This window comes from Lepisosteus oculatus, chromosome 11 (genome assembly GCF_040954835.1).
Source record: "Lepisosteus oculatus isolate fLepOcu1 chromosome 11, fLepOcu1.hap2, whole genome shotgun sequence".
Taxonomy (NCBI): domain Eukaryota; kingdom Metazoa; phylum Chordata; class Actinopteri; order Semionotiformes; family Lepisosteidae; genus Lepisosteus; species Lepisosteus oculatus.
This window is the reverse complement of record NC_090706.1, coordinates 28641624-28663479: the sequence shown is the minus strand read 5'-3', so window position 1 is coordinate 28663479 and position 21856 is coordinate 28641624. Positions and strand designations below refer to the sequence as shown.

The 21856-nt window shown below is 43.6% G+C and overlaps 1 long non-coding RNA gene across 1 annotated transcript; it reads left to right on the top strand.

Moving 5' to 3' along the window:
• The first annotated feature begins 450 nt into the window (after positions 1-450).
• On the top strand, positions 451-12995 carry LOC138241885 (uncharacterized). The gene is made up of 2 exons (XR_011191168.1): positions 451-7478; positions 7739-12995. It is a non-coding gene; the product is annotated as an uncharacterized lncRNA (long non-coding RNA).
• Positions 12996-21856: the final 8861 nt, after the last annotated feature.

The following is a 21856-nucleotide window of genomic DNA, read 5'->3' as shown; positions in this document are numbered from 1 at the left end:
TAGGTCATGTTGAGTCTTGTTCCATTGTTAGGGCTTGAGTGACAGTCTCTTATGTTTCCTCCTGTGTGTCGGTACCTATGCCTGACCACCCGCAGAGCTCTTTGTCATTCCTCGTCTGGAATTATGGGTAAAGTCGCAGCCATTGAACTCCTCAAGGCATGGAAGCTGAAAAAATATGGGCTCCACTGCGCCATCCAGGGGCTCGTTCATGTTTGAACAGATGCACATATCGTTGCCCATTTTCAGCAATGCCTCAGTAGGCTATACTGTTTGAAAGAAAATGTGCTCCTCAATGTATTGTGCACAATAATATGAGGGTGGAATGGTGATGCAGTGGTTAGCATTGTCACCTCACAGCACCGGGGCTCTGGGTTCAATTCTGGACCTGGGGTGTCATCTGTGTGGAGGTTGTATTATTGTTATTATTATTATTGTTGTTTTATTGGCCTGGTGTGAGTGTGTGTCTGCATGTTTGTGTCTTCGAGAGCCATCCGATCCACCCTGTGCCTAATGCATTACACAAATTAGAATCTGCATTGTAGTAAAGTAAGAATGGGGCCTGATCAACCACGCAGTGGATTCACTTTGCAGTGATCTGCTTTTCTAGTGTCTGAGGTGCTATTGTTCGGGATGAGATTCCCCTTGATCTCCACATGACCAGGACAGGTACACATTTTCCCAGGTACCTGGAGGTAATGACTCTACCAGTGCCACCTCATGCCGAGAGCCTGCTGGATCCATAGGCTATTGTTCATGGTTTCTGTGAAAGATCACCCTGAGGCACTTGGTGAGAACCAGATAACCATGAGTTTCGTGAGTAACCGTGGTGAGAACTGTGGAGTTTCACCGCAGCGTCTGCCAGTATATCGCAACTCGTTCGTCTGGTCTGGCAAAAGCATGAGTGTTCCAAGCTTTGAAAAAAATGAACACAAATGAAGTGGTTTCCAAGAAGAAAACTTGAGGAGGCCCTCCTACTGCACGGCCAGTTGGCTTTCTTGAGCTTACCACCCTTACTTTTCAATGACATGAAGGGGTGGGAATATTAGAATTCTCTGAGGAGGTTTGCAGACGCTCTGCAGTTATTGGAGTAGCACCTCAGGTTAAAAAAGACAACTTCTCCCATAAACAATGGGAACCCACTCATCCATCTATCTTTGTTCTTCTTTTTCTGGGGAGGGTTGCAGTAATATTATTGTCAGCCAAGAAACCAAACAAATAGAAATTCCTGGTTAGAGGTGTGCTGTCATGTTCATTTTTAAAGATTTTACTCTGAAAAGGAAAAGAAAACAGTGCACATCAAATGCTAATTGTGTTATTATTAATCCAAAACATGCAGAGATTTAATTTGAGGAACATCAAGATATAATGTAGTTTTACAGGAACTTTTCTCATCTGCAACACAGGATTGTTGGTAATTATTTTTTGCAGAGTGACTTCAAATGATCTTGGTCAGTCATATCCAGTCCTGGGCCCTTCTGACCACAGGCTCTTCTGTGTCGTATGCCAGCTGTATGCAGTCACTGCTGACCACAGGCTCAGTCATCTGCAGTCCTGCGTCCAGTTGCACGCACTATAGAGACCTAGAAATCCTTCAGGACAGTGACCCTTCTCAATGAGGTTTCTGTTTAGATAAAATACAGTATACAGTATGTTGCAGCTTGGAGTATGAAGTCCTCCATCCTTCACTTCTCCTGTAAATGGTAACAAGCTAAAATTACAAAACATCTTTGGCTGCCTGTTCTGACATTCTGAGTGTAGGGTCTGTTTCCAGAGACATGACTCCGAAAAAATCCCTTAAAGTGGGGGAAAAAAGCTACACAAGTCATGGCACCATGTGCTCCATTCAATCCCACACACCACTGCGCAGACGCTCGTGTCCTGTCTTGCGAAAACAAACTCTCCAGTTAATGTGTGACATGGGAAATAGCAGCTCTTTTAATCTTGATGGCTAGCTTCATACAGGAGACCTAATCTGCCTCGGCTGAAATATAACCATTTATGGGAGGAAATACCCCAGTCCGAGCAAGGACACTGTACTGTGCAAGAGCAAAGCCTTCCGGGCCATCAGATAAGAGGCTTCTGGTAAAGGGAGAAAAGAAATAAAAAGAACAACAAACAATCCGCAAACGACATCCTAATATCATGGCCAGTGCCGAGGCAGTTTTCCTTTGGAATTACAAAGTCCCTGTGAGCTAATGGAAAAGGGAAATGGTACATGAGCAAGACCAGTGAGACATCAAGGCAAAAAAGGAAAGTTCAGAATTCAAATCTCAGTCAGATGATGGATGGAGCCAAAGCCCATTTGCTTGATAAGATCGGATCTGCTTTCTTTTAAATCAGGGTACAGCCTGACTGTTTTTGTGATGGCTACTCTTCTAGCGGCTGCAAAGCTTTCTCTCTGATTGTGGAGCACAGTCTGCACCTGTGTTTTTTTTTTTCTTTTGAGGTAGCACGAGACTTTATTTTATCACCTGGTGACCTAGGGGGGGGATCGTTTTCTCACCTGCAAGGAGCATGCCATGAAATTGAATTTAGTCCAACCCAATTAAGGTGGAAAAGCGGTGCTATTCGAATAACGAGCTTTGTTGGGGTACCTCGCCTGGCTGAGGAGAGAGACAGCTCATGGCTAAAGAACCCCAGCTTAATAAGGAATGAGACAGGGAGCTGCTGTAAGAGTGAGGGCAGGGCAGAGGCAGGGATGTAAAACTGAAACTTTTTAGTCAGCAAGAAGTGTCTTTATGCAAAGGAAGGGGGAAGTGAAATTTCATTTGAAACTCCGTTTGTATAAATATCAATTTTCAGTGCAACTTTCAGCGCGCAAAGAGCTATGGAAAATGGAGAATAATTACCTTTAGTTTCTCAGATTAGGACCGTACGAAGAGAGAGGGAGCTGAAATTGCCAGAAAGTTTGAACAGTTATCGTTTTTCATCACACAAACATGAATATTATGTAAAGTAGCGTAATTGTGCATGAGCAAGATGCTCATACCTTCATTGGTGGTGTTGTAGAACAGAGGCCGTGCACAGTTTTAAAAGTCTAAATACAGTAGATCAGGGCCTACTGACAGTCGGGTATTATTTTCCACTGGACTGAAATGATGAATGAGCACCTGAAGAACAAATTAATGCTTTTTTTGCTAGGAAGACAGAAAAACTAACGTACAGTATAGTCTAGTCTCTGCTTATCTCCGTCTCATTCATCCATCTTTACCTTTCTCCATCAGTCTCTGTTCCTCTATTATCAGGACAGAATCAGCACTTTTCTACTGGCATGATTTCCTCTTTTATGGTTTCAGAGGCTTTATCATGTACAGCTTCAATTGTCACTAAAAAGGCCTTTTCTTGTGAAATATTCCAAATCATCGCCTTCACTCTTTTCATTGCTTGAAGCCCATGCCCTGATATAATTGAAAAAGTCAAAACATTGAATGGTTTACAAGCGATTCCCTACGTCTTATGTCGTTTATCATCTGGAGGAATCCCACAATTCCGGTAAACCTGCTCCCCCTACGAGTGGAATAACAAACAAACACCGAGGGCTATCATGGATACTGGAAAAGATCACAGGGATTATCTGCAAACACGGGAGTGCTAACAACCCAGGACAAAAGGAGCCTTAAATGAACTGGTTTACACCCAGTTGTCTCACTGAAATTTAGAAATACTAGACTGGTGGAGCTGGGGAGGTGAGTAGGGCTTCAAAACCGGCTCCTCCTTCCTTTAGCTCCAAAGCAAACTGCTGCCAGTGGTTCAAAACTACATGTGTCAGAAGTTTGTGATTCTCTACATCCAGACATAATCAGACATACTATCCTGGTAAGGATATTCCTCCTGGTGCTTATTCAGGACGTGCATGGCACAGGTCTGCACCCTGCATGAGATGTCATTGCATTGCTAATTATAATGTCTGTGGAAACTGGGAGGAGGCAGGAGCAGTCGAAATGATGGACAACATGCAAACTCCAAACTGAAATCAAACTCAGTATCCTGGGTCTGTGAGCCATCATTGCTGATTAAGTCATCTGTACACCAAATACTTATGTGTGTGGGAGGGGGGCAAAATTATTAATGAGGTGTGTGGAGGATGGCAGAATTCTTCCATTTCTTCTGTCAGCCTCTTTTTAGATCTGGAGTTTTTTAAACAAGGTGACCTCAGGAAAAGGGAAGCAGATTTTTCTCTGGAGCAACCAGATTTGAAAACAAATCCCTCTCTTAATGTCCTGTAAATCTGTCTGCCAACAACAAGCTGAAAAGGATGCACACTATCCTCCCTGAAAGCCTTTCCTTTCCTGGCTGTCTTGACAGCTTTATTATATTATTACGAACGGATAGAAAATAAGAGGGCATAAAAAGCTCTTGGTTTAGCAGCTGGTGTGGGTTTTATGTGCCTGTTTGCTGTGCTTTGGGCTAACTTAACTGGCTAGAGGCTGCAGGGTGCACCTCAGTATACACTGCTACACATAGGCACACACAGTTACACAGGGGACTCACACAAGTACAGTACACACAGGGAGCACACACAGATGCTGTACACACTGGCACACACAGGTATAATACATGCACTGGCACATGGGTACACACAAGTACACACTGGCAAATAGGGCACACAAAGGTATACACTGGCACAAAGGGACACACTCTGCCACAGAACATACACACTGGCACACACAAGTATACAGGACACACAGGTACACACTGGTATAAAGGGGCACACACAAGTATACAGGACACACATGAACACACAGGTACACACTGGTACAAAGGGGCACACACAAGTATACAGGACACACATGTACACACTGGTATAAAGGGGCACACACATGTACTGTATACAGGGCACACATGAACAAAACACACAGGTACGCACTGGTACAAAGGGGCACACAAGTATAAAGGGTACACATGAACACACAGGTACGCACTGGTACAAAGGGGCACACGCTGACACTTAAGAGTCTCCATCACCTGTCTTCAGTCCACCTGTCTGCAGAGTGTGCCAGTGATATATGGGCCTTTTTTATGGCTCAGAGCCTACATTCCGGAGACTCTGAGCACAGCCATGGTGAGAAATGAGCTGCACTGACAAGAGGAGAAAACAGGAGAGATGTCTAGAGTCAGCAAATCTCAAATTGACTTCTTGAAACTTCAGCATTGTAACAAAGATTTCTAGTTTGGTAAATCGCATTCATAACTAACATCAAACAGCATTTAGCATTAGGTTTTTCTAACTGTTCTGTTGAAGTAAGGCAATTTGAAGATCAGTTTAAAATAATACAATAACACTGTTCATTGTGTTTGGATTTCCCACACCTCAGGCTGAATAACTGACTAAAGGTTTATAGTGGAATCAAAATTGAATCACGCCCTTGCACCACTACTTGAGATACAGTAATACAGTATATATACAATATATGTATATTGAAACTCTTCTTGTGTGTTTCTTCAGAGTTGCAAGTAGAATGCTCTTAGTGGTTTAGAAAGTTAAATGATTTAAAGAATCATAAAGCAGATGTATTGCTGCAGATGTATTGCTCTAAAATGACTATACTGTATATCTTCCACTGTTCCAGTCCCACTGTGACCTTCACCAGCATTGTAAATGGACAAATGGCTGGATGTTTCTCTCTCCTCTTTTAAACATTAGTTTTCCCCTTTCATAAAGAAACAATACTCCAAACCCCTGTTACCAGCGTGCAGTCAGGATGAAAATGTGAATATGCTCCAAAAGAAGCTCAAAGATATTTCTGATGGAAATCTTGTGTGAAGGAAATAAAAAAAGGGAAATGGCGATAAAGGTGCTGCGCTTTTCCGATCTGTGATCACTTTGTCTTCTCCTGGTTTCCAAGAGGTTTGTCGACAAAGAATCAATTTCAACAGGCTGAAAGGAGACAGTTTGCACTGTATCCAGACCCAGGGGGTCACCAGGTCATTCATCTTTACAAGCCTTCAGCCAAACACGTGTAGTCTGTCGGGTTCTCCGGCCAATCTTGTTGCACAGGCCCTGACAGGTCACTTGGGTGCCTGGGGGCTCAGCAAGCACACGGCTGTCGTGTTGTTATTCCCAGCATTCCTCTCAGCGACGCCAGGGTGTGGAGTTGAGCCTTGCTCCCCGGCGTCACAACCAAACCAGAGACGAAACCAATACCGGGACTCGGAAAGAGAAGCCTGCTTCGTCTGGCCTGTCTGTACACCCCTGCTTGCAGAGGACCCATTACCCATCCTCCAGGAGAACACAAACTTTTCAAGCACAAGACCTGAGCCCCCAGTGTCTATTGTTTCTATCGGTTTACTTTGGGTGCAGCTTGAACGCTTAGCAGGCTGGCAGCTCTGCCCTGCTGTACTTCGCAGGGAGGGGTTGTATGCAAATCCCGAATAGGTGTGCCATCAGTTACCGCAGGGCGCTGCTGCTGGCTCGCCAGGCATGCGGGGCAGGACATGGCAAGAGGGAGTATTTGATGTAACACCATGTTCTTGTCTGGACACTGCGCGTTCCTAGTTGCCGCCCAGCTTCTCAGCGGCGCTGGCCTAAATGCTACAGTATCCCAGTCACCTTACGACTGTGCCTGTACTTGTTCACACAGGGACTTCATTTCCTATTTCCTCTCCCTGCTTCCGCTCAGATTTCCGATCCCCTCACCCTGTTTCTAAGACATATTTAGGAAGGGAGGTAATTCAGTGCAGGGCTGAGACCAACAGGCCAGAATCAATCCTGCTTTCTTGGCATGAAGCAACCGGAGAGCACTACCCGCTGTGGGTGGGACCCCAGTCCATCACAGGACCTCCCCCCAGCAATGCCGGTGCTCATTTATACAGCTGGGTGGGCTGGAGCAACAGAAGGAAGGCACCTCACTCAAGGCACAACAGCAGTTGTCTGCAGCAGGGGCTCGAACCCAGAGCCGCCCAGCTGGGGGTCCAGAGACTTGCCCACTCTGCTGCAGTTCCCCTACGACATATTTGTCTGCATTTAAATGATGTACTAGTCAGGAGTACAATAAGATTTTAATTTGCAATATTTGTATCCATCTCCCGCGGTTACAAGGAATGATATGGACACACTGGCAATAGTCAGGTGTGCAATGTTTTTACCGGCACTCCAGTAGGTCGATGAAGTAAAAACAGGTTTTCCTGGAAAGAGGGTAGGCTGTATTACAGGAATCCAAGGCTCTGAATGTTTTTACAAGGATAATGTTTTTTGCAAGTCTGCTCCTAGGCCAAGAGGTGCTTGACTGATTTATTCATTGTGATGAATCTGTAACAGAGGCCACTGAGATGAATTTGGGAAACCATGCTCCTTCTTGCGGGCCTGTTTTTCTTGTGGGCTGAGCAGGTCACGGGGGGCGGGACTTCGGAAATTCTTCCGGTTACCACGCTGAGCCGCCAGTGGGCTTCCGTTGCCCTGAGCTTCTGACGCCGTCTGTCTCCCCTGCACGGGGAAGAAAGAGAGGTACTTCACCACTTCTCTGTAGCCTGCAGTTCAGGTAAGGTTTTGTTAATGACGCGTGATGAGTGGGGCATGGATCTGTAATGATTTAGGAGGCAGACGAGCCACTGAAGCTTGAGTGGAGGTGACCTGAGGAACAGCACAGTGACGGAAGAGCCCTTCGCTCCTCAGGCGAGCGGCCTCCTCAGCCGCCCCACGTCCGAGACGCGCAGAGCTTTCGTTTCTGAGAAGCACAGGGTTTAATGCAAAAGGAAATTAGGCACAACCTGCGGTTGTCTAAAGCCACATCTGTTCCAGGTTCTCGCCTCGCCTCTCGGTACACCACAGTCCCAGGTGCTGGGGGGGGTTAAAGAGAAGAGGGAACTGTTTAATGAAGATGGAACCCGACCAACAGCGATCCGGCAGATTCCGTTGCTATTACACAACGCAGGCCGTTGAATAAATAGAAACAAGTCTGGCCTGGTGACAGGGAGGAACTTCAAGCTGGCACGATCCACAAGGCAAAAGATAAGCAAAGCATTTGTTTTTTATGAATAATAGTAGTCGATGCGCAGTTGAAAGCTGCACCCGTACCGTGACCAGGAAATTGATTTTTTTTTTTTTACACATGATAAAATTCTCATTTCGAAAAAATTAAAGGCTCCTGATGAAATCTTGTGCCATTACCACACGGCTGCTCTTCGCATGAACTGCTCTTTGCAGTGTCGCCAAAGCTCACAGAGAACTCATGGTCTGTGATTTGATTTTAGCTGTACATGGAAACCCGGGGTTTATTTGCACCGGTTAATGCAATACTGTCCATTTCATTGAGCCAGGAGGTGGGAGAAATTTGCATTGGAAAGGACTCTTGAGAAAGACTTTGTCCTGTGCGATCTATCTGATTGAATTAAAAAGACGACCTCGAGGTGCACTTTAATTATTTTTATTTTTCATTTCCTTTCGGACTGTAAGTTGCATGATAAAGCTATGCCAGTCACCTGATAAATAACATGAGATTCCTTCCAAAGTTGACTAGCTACAGTGTGCAACTTACAGGTTTCTTGCTTCTGTACCACATGTCCCAGGAGCAACCAATTTTGGGCCGGAAGAGCTCCTGGAGAAAATTAACAACCTGAAACTCGCACGACACATTTTGCAAGACTTTGTATTTACTGTGACTAGCCTAAGGGGCCTCATGTTTTACCATGCTTTTCTATCCTGCACCATGACATAACCCTACTGTACTTGATTTCTCTTTGTATTTGTAACAGGACACAACATTTCAATGCTACAAAGACAGCAGCATCACCACTGTTTTGCAGATGCCGTGATATCTCAGAAGTCAAGCAGAGTTGGGCCTGTTTAGTCCTGGGATGGGAGACTACTTAGGAAAACCAGATGGATGCTGGGAGTTTTTTGTCAATCAGATGGTGCTCTTTCGTGAATTCCACTGCAGTGCTCCAGTATACTGTAGTAACTGAAGATGCTGTGCTACCATTCTTCATATGAGACGTTAATCTGAGGTCCTGTCTAGTTGGTCATTGCAACCTCCACTGGAGGTTGTCAATAAGAGTAGGATGCCCTGGCTAAATTCCAGCCTTGGTTTGTACACTCTGGGCTTCTTAAAGTCTCCTTTAATTCAACTGGTGAAGTAGTTTCTCTCTCCTCCCCTGATCTGTGTGTCGTGGGGCTGCAGGAGGACTGAGCCCCACTCTGGTCTTGTACAGTTTCTCTCTCCTCCCCTGATCTGTGTGTTGTTCTCTCACCAAAGTTGTTTTTTTCCCCCACAAACACCTCAAAAGAACATTGGGTGGGGAGAGAGAGGGGAAAACAGTTCCTCAAGCAAAATCAGGCAAAGAAAAAATAATCAACTCTCTCGCTCTTAAAAAAAACATGCACCAAGTGTATCTTATCAGCAAAATATTTCACATAACTGACAGATGAAACCACATACTGTATACATTTTAGTAGTATACACAGACTATACAGAGTATCCCCCTTAATGTAGACATCGTGTCTCAGAAGCAGAAAGCTTCATGTACAGTAACTTGGGCTACTGAGCCTGAACTTCCATTTCTTAAAATAAAGAATGATGTTTTTCAGGAAACACCTATTAAGCAAGATATTTTTTCAAGAATGATATCAGCCTTCAGCAATTTCACAACACACACATGTTCCCCCTCTAGTCTAAACTCAATCTGTGGTCCTATTGTACATTCCTTCTCTTTCATCTGGACATTCTTCTGCGCTTAAGTGACAGTTTGCTATCCTCATTTGCCCGTACAGGGAACTGCTTATCTCTCTTTCTCACTGGGGAAGAAGCCGCAGACTGTACTGTATAGAAAACTCACTGTTTTTCAAGTGATGGATCATCCCCGCAAGCTGTGAGGAGCCTGTGTTTTGTATCAGGCTTTAAACTGTCTAAGTTCAAACTGACAGCCGCGACTGAAATTTCTCTACTTTCCTTTCTGGTTCAGACAGATTTTGTATATCAGTTCATTTGAAGTGCATTAAAACCTAAGAACAGGAGGCACATATTTGCACAAAGAGCCATATTACCCTGCAATTCACAACTGGCAGCCCTCTGAAGCCCAGCAGGTGGGAACCGGGCCAGTGCCTGAACTCCTAGGAAAGCTCAGGTTCCTGCTGGAAGAGGTGTCAGTGGGACCAGTAGGGGGTGCTCACCCTGCCGTCTGTGTGGGTCCTAATGCCCCAGTATAGTGACAGGGATACTATACTGTAAAAAGGCACTGTCCTTCAGATGAGATGTTAAACCAAGGTTCTGACTCTCTATGGTCATTAAAAATTGCAGGGTGTTTCTCGAAAAGACGGGGGGTGTTACCCCCAGCTACCTTGGCCTTTAACAGTCGTGGCCTCCTAATAATCCCCATCTCTGAACTGGCTTCATCACTCTGTTCTCCTCCCCACTGAGAGCTGGTGTGTGGTGAGCGTACAGGTGCTCTATCGCCTTATCCAGGTGGGGCTGCACACTGGTGTCGGTGGAAGGGATCTCCATTACCTGTAAAGTGCTTTGAGTTTAGTGTCCAGAAAAGAGTTATACTGTATAAGTGTAAAGAATTAAAGAGCTGTGGTAGTGTGAAACAAGCCGGCCATGTTTTTTAAATTGATTCCTTAGCTTCTTTCAAAAAAAGGGGTTGGATCAGTTAACTAGAACACAGGCTAGAAAAGCTGAAGGCCTCTTCTTGTTTATAACTATTCCTATAATCTTAAAAAGCATTTTCCCTCCTTCTTGAAAGGAAGTACAGAGCACAGGTGTGTTAAACATACAGACATACTGTACATAGCAAGGAAAACTGTTAACATTGTGTTAGGGCTTTTACATAAAACCGTGTCTAAAGGTTTGACTTGATTTGGGGTTATTTAGCACACCCAGTAGTACTGAGGCATTAAAATAGCAAATAGAAACCAACACATCAGTTCAAAATACAGGGTTGCATTGAGTCTGAGCCTATCCTATCAGACAGTGGGGACATAACTAGATTTGCGTGGAATTCATCAGCACAAACTCATAACTAGATTTGCGTGGATTTCATCAGCACAAACTCACCTTCCTTCTTGTGTCACCTATTAAGTTAGATTACAGACCCCAATTTTTTTCTGAGTTGAAGAGTTTCACCAGTTCTGTTACTACTTGCAGTAAGAAAAATGTGTCAGCCTGTAAATCTGTGCCCGTTCTTCAGACCGTCTTGAGTAACGGCTCGCTCTCCTCAGGGGTCTGTGGATGATACTATCCATTAGGGGAATACTGTATATGTGCTGACCTTTGACTTCTGCTCCTTTCGTGCTTTGGAAGAGGTATCCCAGGGCAGCTGGAGACCTGGCCTTGCTATTGACCCTGAGGGTGCTGTTCTATGCCATAAGCATCTTTACATTTCCCTCCTCTTGTTTGTGCAGGCTGGTGGTTCTTTGGATCAGCGTGGATAGTACAGTGTACTTTTCTGGACAGGGGTGCCTCCTCATTTGCAGGAGCTCATTTTTCCATACAGTTCTGGGCGGATTTCTGTTTCACCGATGGCAGGTTTGAGGTTCCCTGGCCAGTGCCCTGTCTGCTGGGACTGAAGCCTACAGCGGCTGGGATCTTTCCCGGTGGTGTTCCAAATCACCTTCAACACCCCGATTCCTTCACACCCGAACTGGACCGCTGACTGCGAGGGCGTTTGAGCGTCTGATGGCAGTGGGAGACAAGCTGGCCGATGGACACAGGTGTGCTTGTAGATTCTGTGAAGCTGCGCTGAGATGCTGAGGCATGCATGGGGTTATACAGTCACAAGATAAACATGAGTTTATTCCTACTGTCCAGCAGCATTTATGGGTAAAAATGTAGTATGCATGTGTAATGTACAACGTGTGATTTCCAGATTCATGTGTGACCACATGCTTGGATTTCTGTGCTTTAGTGCATATGTGTTGTCAAGAATGAGATGGAGGGAGAAAAGGAGGAGGAGGAAACTGATGAACAGATTACCTGTACTGTTTTTGATTCAGATTTTCAATTTGTTTGGCTGGGACCAAGTCTGGATTATCTAAGTCTCCTGACGGAACAAGAAAAATGACCGTGTGAGTTATAAACAAAGCACTGTGCAAAATACACTTGCACGAGCAGACCTTAGCAGCCGGCCCTGTCTGTACACGCCAGAGGACTGCACCGGTCGGTCACATGAGCTCGCGGGATGTGCAACACCTTTCCCTCTGCCTGTTTTTTTTACTCTTTTCTTTAGATATTTCTCCTCGTTGCATGGCCTGAACTTTTTTTTTTGTCTCAAACAGGCATAAACAATTCAGAAAGGACATGTGAAGCACATTTACTCCAGACTGTTTATAGAATTGTTTCCGAACATTATCCAGGTGGTGCTTCCTTTCTCCAGGAGCCGGTTGCCAATGTTCCTTGAGGAGATGTAGAAATACACTAGTTTTCCTAAACAAAAGGCAAAAATAGAACTAAAGAAAATAACTGTACAGAAACACACCTATTGCCAGTAATATATGTTATTTAGGTCAGTGTCAGTGTCTGTGTCGAGAAGTCATTCCTGATCGTTATGAGCTATTCGATACCTGAGACTTCTTTCTTCCTCCTCTGTCTTCACTGGGTGATGTGGCTGTCTTACAGCAGCTTTTCTACCTGGTAGAAATATAACGGTCAGGATGGCTTCCTCTACATCAACACCATACAACACAATACCACTGGACACAGGACAGCATGTGCTATACTGTGCCTTAAAGAAAACAAATCATACCACCTTATTTGAATGGAGCTAAAAAACACTGTTATATGTCCTTCCTAAACACCACACAACACATCATTGCAACTGCATAATCATTAACACCTGATTGTGCAAATGGCATTATGGGCACATGAGTACGCATGACTGTTCAAGGCTTATTCATGTTCTAATGAGATGTATTTTCAGGTGAAAGCTAACCTGGGGACTTTGAGAGTCATAGTACATGTATACCGGCTTATGTCAAATTGTTTTGTCCTACTGTATATGCATTTATACACGTTGTCACCTCTTGTTGTGTTACAATTAAAACATTGACAATTTTTTACGTTAAATTTATCATAAAGTCTCCATTACGCCGAAAAGGAAGCGTCCATCAACTTCATGGACGAGTAATTTTTAAAAAGCCCACAAACCAATAATGTTTAGCTGGACTTTCAGGGAGGTGCTTCCATGGCGACAGCGTTCATATTAACGTTGCTATCTTGCGCATTACATCATTGAGCAGATAAAAGTGCTTACGCGTATCTCCTCTGGGCAGAATCCTGGAGAGCTGCATACTGTACGTGTTGACACAGTTTAATGATGTGAACCCTTCACCTACATCCATTTGTGAAGTGTCAAAAGAGACAAACAACACATGCGCAGCACTTTACAATGGGAAACACGGAAAACTCCCAGCTCATCTCCCAGGAATTATGTTGATCTGTCACAGGCTGTTTGAAACAAGGTTACAAGATCAACGGTTCTCCTAGGGCAGGATAAAAAGCAAGATTGTATCACAAAACTCCCCTCCGCCTCTGCTGGAACTTCATGAATATGACCAGCAGTGCCTCCTTATGAAGAGACTTCAATCGTTTTGATAGACTGGACCTATTTGATCTACTTTAAAATAACAATTTCAAACGGGCCTTGTCCATGAGTTATACAGTACAGTACATCTTTGTTAAGGCTGGCCGATGAGACAATCTAACGGCAAGATTGAAGGTCCAGTGACAGCCTGACAGGGAATGGTGTGCTCCTGTTTTTCCTTTAGATATCATCTGTAACTTTTTCCCCACCCAAAATCACCATAAATGACTGATTCTCAGGGCAGGACAGATGGTATGTATTATGCAAAAATTCAGTTTCTCAGCCTTATAGGTGCATGAAAAGAAAACAAATAACAATTACACCACCTCCTAACTTGAAATGTTTAGGTCTGGAAGCCTAGCTGGGGAGATTAACAGGTTGCCTCAAAAGAAGGATTTATCTTGTTCCCTGCTGGCAGCAGTAAGTAGGACTGATATGGACCCTGAATCTGTGCCAAACTGGAGAAGTTATTCTCAAAAGCCACAGGCTGCAAGCTGGGCAAGTTTCATCTTTCTTAAATACACTAAGAAGAAATATATTCATCATGCCCAGCAGTTAACACTATGTTCTCAAAGTATTTAAGTAGGTATTGTGTGTTAACCAGAGTTAAATGGTTATCCAGCGTGGAGGAAATGATGTGAGCAGTGAGGATATACAGTGTATGCAGGCATCCACCTACATATTTGGTCAAAAAAGTGCAACAAAAAGAACAGCGTAGCCAAACTCACTCCCTGTTTGACAGCCCTTCCTTTCAAAAGGCACAGAAACTCAAAGCACCTCTTGCTTTCAAGTATACATTCACAAGATATGGTGTAAACATGGACTGGTTTTAGGGAAGTGAATTTAAGAAATAAAAGTGCAATGTATAACAGAATTTGTGGAAATGCATCTGCAAAATTAAGAACTTAAATGTATAATCCATTCAAAATTTTTATGATGATGACAACAACTTCTATTCCTCATTTAAACTACCCAATCAGTTAATCTATCCACCAAAGACAGTTTCCTGGTGTTTTAGGATAGCATTGCTACAACGCTCACCACGAATAAGAAGCTTGCTGATAATGGACAGATGGATTCACATGGCCAGACTTTTAATATTTAATGAAGTGCTTGAAGAATGACGGGACAAACATCAATATTCTCTCTCCTGTTCAAATAGGTTTAGCAACGGGACTTCAGACCCTCTTTTCCCAGAGTCCTTTGCGCAGGCACACTGCCATCTCCTAGAAAGAAATGGCTGTGAATAACTGATATTGTTACATCACTATGCCATTAGGAATACACAGCACAGCAATGGAATCCTAACAGCAACCTCTACCATCAAGTGCCGGGAAAGAAAATTGCTGAGTCTCCTGTGAACTCTTCTACGTTCATAAGTGAAGGAGAACTTAGATGCTGCAAACAAAAAGGCCTTTAATAGACACCCCACAAAAAAATTGATATGCAAAGTCAGTACGTTATCACATCAGAAAAAAGTCTTATGTTCTTGTTAACAACCTTTTTTATTTTGCAAAGGCAACTCCTTAAAATATTTCCTGGTTGTTAATACTGCACAGGCTTTTATGGGGTTTTTGTCCCCAAAGCTTGGGTTATCCCCTCGTGCATTGCTAACACTTTGAGGTGTTAATTATTTCTCTTTGAAGCGAGGGACGCAGCAGACAAACGGTTCTTTTTACTGTGTGAAAGGGAGTCTAGCCGAATGCCTGTTGTTCTCCAGGTCTCATTTTTCTCCTAGCGGTCAGTGACATTGAGGTGGGGAGCATCGCTGTTGTTCAGTGGGTGAAGGCCTTGTCACACACAGAGGAAGGAAAAGGTGTGGAGTGAAGTTTGGCAAGGGTGACTGTTCTATAGATCCTGGGATGTTAGCCACCAAACTCTGTCCTCAACGTGACACTCTTATCTTTGTAAATCGGCTCCGCTCATATTTACAGGCTTTCACACTCCAAAATGTTCAAATGTTCATGTTTTGTGTGCATGTTAATTAGAAAATCACATTTTCCTCTGGTCTACATAAATTTCAGGTAATTATCAAAAATCTGGGAGTGGACAACCAGTTGCTTCTCTCTTCCTTATTCGGTTTGGTAGTTAACACGCAGATAACGGGTCGCCGGTTTTTACTCTGAAGGTGGCTGTTTGGGAAACATTCAGGGGTTTTTTTGCACAGTAAAAATGATATTTAAATGAGTGGCATCAATTGATCAAAGATTTAACACTCAGTTCACATTCTGTTTTAGACTAAGGGTAAGAAACCCTGCCTGTCTCCAAGTGTTTGTAAAGGTTCTCAATGGAGCAAGGATATTGGGAAAATAATATGCTCTGGAACATAAAGTGCTTTGTTAAAGTATTCACCCCCACCAGCAATGATGTCCCATTTTGCTGAATTTCGAACTAAATTACCTGCCCTTGGGTGAGAGACTTTACTGGTTGAGGCACTCTGTAGGCCCGAAGTCCGAGATCTTGATGGATGACCTGAAATTTGGAGGAGGTGATGAGGTACTGAGCCATAGTGTGCATTGAAATTAAAGGAATTCCCCCTTGAAGTGTACAGTTACTCGAACGAAGCACAGAATGGCAACAGAGGGGAAACGGAGAGCAGTCGAATCCGGTCTTCTAAAGACCCTCACGGCCAGTGCTGCCTTGGGGATTAAATGTAGTTTTGTGATGCTTCCTCGCCCCCGAGTTTGGCTTACTGCTGTTAACCAAGTCACAGAGTGGTGAGATGCACAATTGACTGAAGCATCACAAAATCTTTGCAAGCACAGAGTAATACATCATCGGTTACAGATTGTTTAGAGCGTTAATTGATTTGGAAATTCCTTTTGCCAGGGGATTTCTTCTGCCGTCTGACATTTAACACAAATCAGAGGACCTTTGGGTGCTACCTGGGGATAAAAACTGGACCAAGTAGAATTAGAAACTCTAGATGTAGATGCAGGGCTGAAGGAAAATGTCATTGATTAATTATAGAATTCTCGTGATCATTTTCTCTTGACTGATTATCAGGAATATAGGAGGCACCTCTGGTTTCTTCAGCAGAAAAAAGAAAACGCTCCTACTGAGATTGAGCTGTAGATGCGTTCAGTGACTGTGACGGAGTGTGCTTAGTGTTGTAGTGGCATTCTCTTTCATTCATGCCCAGTGGCATGTCTAAAGGCCATTTGTCGAACCTGTTACAATAAGTGCTTGTCTTTATTGAGAAAGGCAATATATTTGCTGAGTGCCAGCCTGGCCCAGCTGCGCTCTTAGAGAGGGAGAGTAGCTGGACAGCAGCAGGTGGGAGGACTTCAAAGTAAAACTCAGGAGAGAGAGATAAATTTAACCCATATTTTTTCAGAAATGTGCATGTCTTGAACAGATCTCATAAATGAAATTGGATTGTATTTGAGTAGCCCCCAAGACAAAGGATAGAAATGGAAAAGTACAGTATGCACTAGAACACCCTGCTCTTTGCAAAAGTATTCACCGCCTTCCAATGATGTCACAGGTTGTTGATTTTTGTGTACACACATCGTGTTTACTATTTACGTGTTTTACTGTAAATGAATTATGGTAGATCAGAACATGATTGAACGCTCAGTCTCAACACCAGTATACTAGGGGTTTTATATGTCACGGGTGAGTGTCGTTTTTGCAACTCCCTCCCTTACCTTGACACCCTGTTTCTTTTTCAGTTGTCATGGATGACACGCCTGATTTATTTCAAATTAAAAAGGAGGCATACTGTACTGTAAATCAATGAAACAGTAGCTACTGTAATTCTTTTGTCTGGGGCCTCAGGTTTGATTGGTAGTCATTTGTTTGCATGAATGAGGGGGCCGTGTGCCCCCTGGGTGGTCTGCCTTTCGACTGGACTTGCCCCCTGCACTGTCTTTGCTCTGTGGGCAGCTGCAGGTGAAGCAAACAAGACTTGAAAGAGGAGCCACAGTCCCAGTTACGCAGACAGGCTATTAAATCTCAGTAAGAAATAAATTCATTGACAGTATCGCGAATCTTTACAAATTCCACATCACAAAATCACGAACTTTGTGAAAGTACCGTATACCGTCCGTGATGTCGAGAGTTTGCGAGAATTGTGATGTGAGGCGGCCCTTCCTGCTCACTAGTCACTGTAACGACTAATGTGACATGATGTACCAGTGAATAAATACACGTTCTACGGCAGACCACAGAAATGTTCCAAAGTTATCTGCATGCAGATTTAACAAGCAAGTTAAGTTCGGCAAAACTGTCTTGAATCTGTTCCGTCTGGATTAAAGAGACGTGTATATTCACAAGCCTACTTGTTTACAGTGTGATAAGGCCGCTTCACCTCACTGGAATTTTTTTTGCTTTGTTCTGAATCACAGAATATGGCGCTGCGCAGACCTGGAAATGTAATCTATTTTGTGATGTAAGTTGGATGTTTTACAAGTAACTGTGTACATTTTACTTTGATTGTGGTTTGAAATGCACTCATCCGTGCCGGTTCTTATATTGCTGTTCTCCTTTGAACTGCTGGCGCAAAAACAATCAGCACTGTTGTGTAACTAAATGCGGAAGAGCAGTTAACCTACAGGGGCAGGGGCTTTCAGGAAGAGTAAGGCTTGCAGGGCAAGCCCAGGGTTTTTTTGTCCTTGGTGTTTCCGTTCCTTGACAAATGAGCCCCGTCTCTCTCTGCTCACACCCTTTGCTGCCCTGCATTGCAGAGTGACGCGAAGGTGAAGTTTTATGACTTCATCAGGGTCCTTGCTGTTGTCTAGGTGAAGGTCAGCCCAGCAACCTTTCCGCTCGGGTCATCGGAGGGCCGAGCCGGGGACGAGCAAGATGTCTGTTCCTGGTGTAAACTGTTGCCGTCGTTCATAATCAGTACCAGTTCATTTCAAAGAACGACACCGGCTGGTGGTGAACTGCCTTCTGGGCAGTGTGGAGGGAGAGGGGGGGTTGGCCTGTTGCATGGCTCTTTGGCTTTCGTCTACAGAAATGATTAACTTTTTAAGTGGGATGAGTGGGTGCCCATTACTGGAGCACTGGACCAGAGTGCTCCCCAGAGAGTTCAATTTGGGCACGCTTTTGCATGGTTGGCAGGGGCAGCGCTACATTTGTGTGGGAGAGAGGCTGAGGGAGGCCCACAGAGAAAATCAAGGGTCACTCATTTTTACCTTCACTGCGGAGTCCACTTTGTTGCAGGTTTTACACTTTCCGGAACAGAGGGAATTTCCCATTTTCTGAGTAGAGCTAAAAGATGTGTGCAGTTAATGACAATGTCTTAAATGGGGGACTTTTTCCTAACAATCAGAGAAGGACCTCCCATTCCTAATGAAAATTACACTCATTTGTAGTAGTAATCAGTGACTGGTTTCTAATTATATCAAGTTGCATCTATTGGTCTAAACTGGCTTAAAATGCTTAACAGTTAACTTCTACTGGCAATTTGAAGAACACAAACTGTCTTTTTATAAACGATGCTCTTTAAAGTATAAACTGGTTTCTACCGGGCTTTTAAACCTTATGCACAGGACAGTACTGGTCACCAGTAGATACCAGCTGGAATTTCTAGCAGGGATAAGGAAAGCCCTACAAGTCTTATTGCCGAACTCCTCTGCCTGTTTCTCTGCTATGTAGAGGCATCACTCTGCACATGCCATTGATCTGAACACCCCCACATGTGTTCCTGTCCTTTACCTCCTTGGAAAGCCCCCCCACCCGCATTCCCAACAGTGGGCTTTTCCTGCAGAGTGAGACCTCTGCAGAGTGCAGTATGGCTGTAAGTGTATGGGGAGCAAGAGGGTGAATAAGGTACTGTACAGTGAAGAAATGAGATTGTAATCTTCTTACACCTTGAATGTACAGTGTGTAATAGTCATGGAAGTTACATTTCAGGAGGAGTTACTAAGAGCACTTCACAAGGCTTCAACGGTGCTTCTTGTGGTGCTACCGTACTGGAAAAAGCTTCACACGATACTGCAGGAGTTTCCAAAACACGTGTGATCTCATTTATTTTTAGCAAGATCCACCTACTGTACAAGGTCCTACTGTACAAGAGGACTTTAGGAAGCAAACATAAATGATTCTCCAGCACGTTCGGTTGTAAATGATTAATGCTCAATTGGTACAGAAAGGAAAACGCGAACCTGGCTAACTGGCATGTGTAAAGAAAGAGCACATGGCTGGGTACGTTTATCTTCAGATACACATTTAAAATTTGAAATGGCCACGTGTGCTTCTCGAAACACATTTCAAATGGGCACAGTGCTTCTAGAAACACATTTCAAATGGGCACAGTGCTTCTAGAAACACATTTCAAATGAGTGTCTGTGATTCTAGAACCACATTACAAATGAGTGTGTGTGATTCTAGAAACAGTGATCGAAACGAAAAGGAAAATGAGAAGGCAAGTTCAGATTACGAAGTTTGAGCCGTCTCGGATGACCCATGTGATTTTTCAGGTATAATTTCACTTTGTGGTAAACGCGCCGCAGGAACATCAGTTTCTACCCATGTCTGGAAATGGCTCTTCTCTGACTGGCTGGACGTCAGTGGTTGCCCTCCAACAGGCCAGAACTGTGTTTACCCACTGTGGCAGCTGGGAAACTGCTTCTCCTCTTTGCTATACAGCTGGCAGTCTTGCAGAGTAGTGATGCTCCATTAGCCCTCCCATATCTGACTGAAACCTCTGCAGGATCCCAGATCCCTTTCTAGTGTTCCAGCCTTCAGGATCCTGGTGCACCCCCAGAAGCTCCCCAGTCCCCACTGCGCAGCCTGCAGGATCCTGCCGACATCAACTGAAAGCACGAAACTGCAACAGGAAGAGACGCATCTCGAGGTGAAGAACCTACCTCCAGCCGGCCTTTTACAGCACACATCACACACAGACTTCCAGTGGGGGTGCACTCTTTCAGCTCAGTGAAAGCAAAAGAGCCTTCACGGTAAACTGTAAACTGTGAGACGCTGAGCAAGTGTGCCTTCAGCTTAGCAAAGGTACCCAGCCTGGCAGGACTGCACTCTGGGAAACCAAATTTCTAATGCCTTATACTGTACCATTAATGCATTTATTCATGCTTTACAATCATATACAGTAAATACTTATGAAATGTGGACATGACACTTCTGTATGGAAGCAAAAAAAGTCTTATTTTTATATAAAAAAATCAAATACATTAGCCCACAAGGAGCTCCTTCATGTTCCTAGCATCAGGATTAAAATGAACTTTCTTTTCTAGCTACTTTAAAACAGGCTCTGACTGGTGTGCAATCAAGAGAATTATGAGTATCAAGAGAGTAAGAGTACAAAAATATACATGTCCTTGATATCTGTTCATTTATGGATGTTTTAAAGGGGAAAAAAGGAGTTTTAGCCTTTGAGGAAAAAATACATTCTGTATTTCAGAAAGTTCAAAATTATTTTGAGGAATTATATCTGAGTGCTTTAAAAGTTTTCAAACTTTTTTTGCGATAGTGTACATTATTTTGTTGATATAAGTAGGATCTCTCAATATATGTCCAAACTTGAATTATAATTTCATTTTCAAGAAAGGCTGTCATTTAGCTCCTCGTTCAGTCCAATGGGAAGGTGCTGTACTTCTGTGCTTTCTTACTTATGAATAGTTTCAGTATTATACTTGGTACCAGGTTGAACAGAGAATGTGAAGTTCACAGTCATGGATGCTGGTGTTTAAATGTTCTGCCCTTTTGTGTTTATTTGTTAGTGTCACTACAGAAGAATTCTCCTTAAAGCTCAGAGTCAGTGAGTTCACAGTTCAGAGACAGGTTTCACATGGGTCTTGATCAATACAACCTTCCCGTTATCTGCTGTCCTTGGTGAGGCGATAACTTAGCTGCAGCTCTCTCATGTGCTCGGCTTCAGAAGCAGGTCATTTTCTTTGAGGCGCTATGGAAGAGGAAAATAGAAATGTGCTGTACTGTATATCATGCATATTGAAAAGAACATTTGGAGAGATCTGAGAAGGAGGGTCCTGCTGAAATATTGCAGACTATCCATAAGAATTAGGATCCTAAAGCCCTGTTAATAGTTGAGCATGTATTACTATAACCCGGCCTTTTAATTCACAGTAATATGGTTTATCCATTTTGTAGATATCCTTCTGAAGTCCCTGCATATATCTTTCTTTTTGTATTTTCCATCACAAGTTTTTTTTACTAAACTGGCAGCTCAACTGGAATGTAATTTTTGAAATTGAGTTTTTTCAATTTCTCGTTCTCTGGTCAGATTCCCCAGTTCTACAGTTGTATTCCCTAGCTTCTGCCAGCTGCTACCCAGTCTTTGGGCTATTATTTATACTAAGAGCCTGGTCTTCTTATTCTGTTTGATTATCCCAGGAGGTCGAGTTGAATACAGGATCTC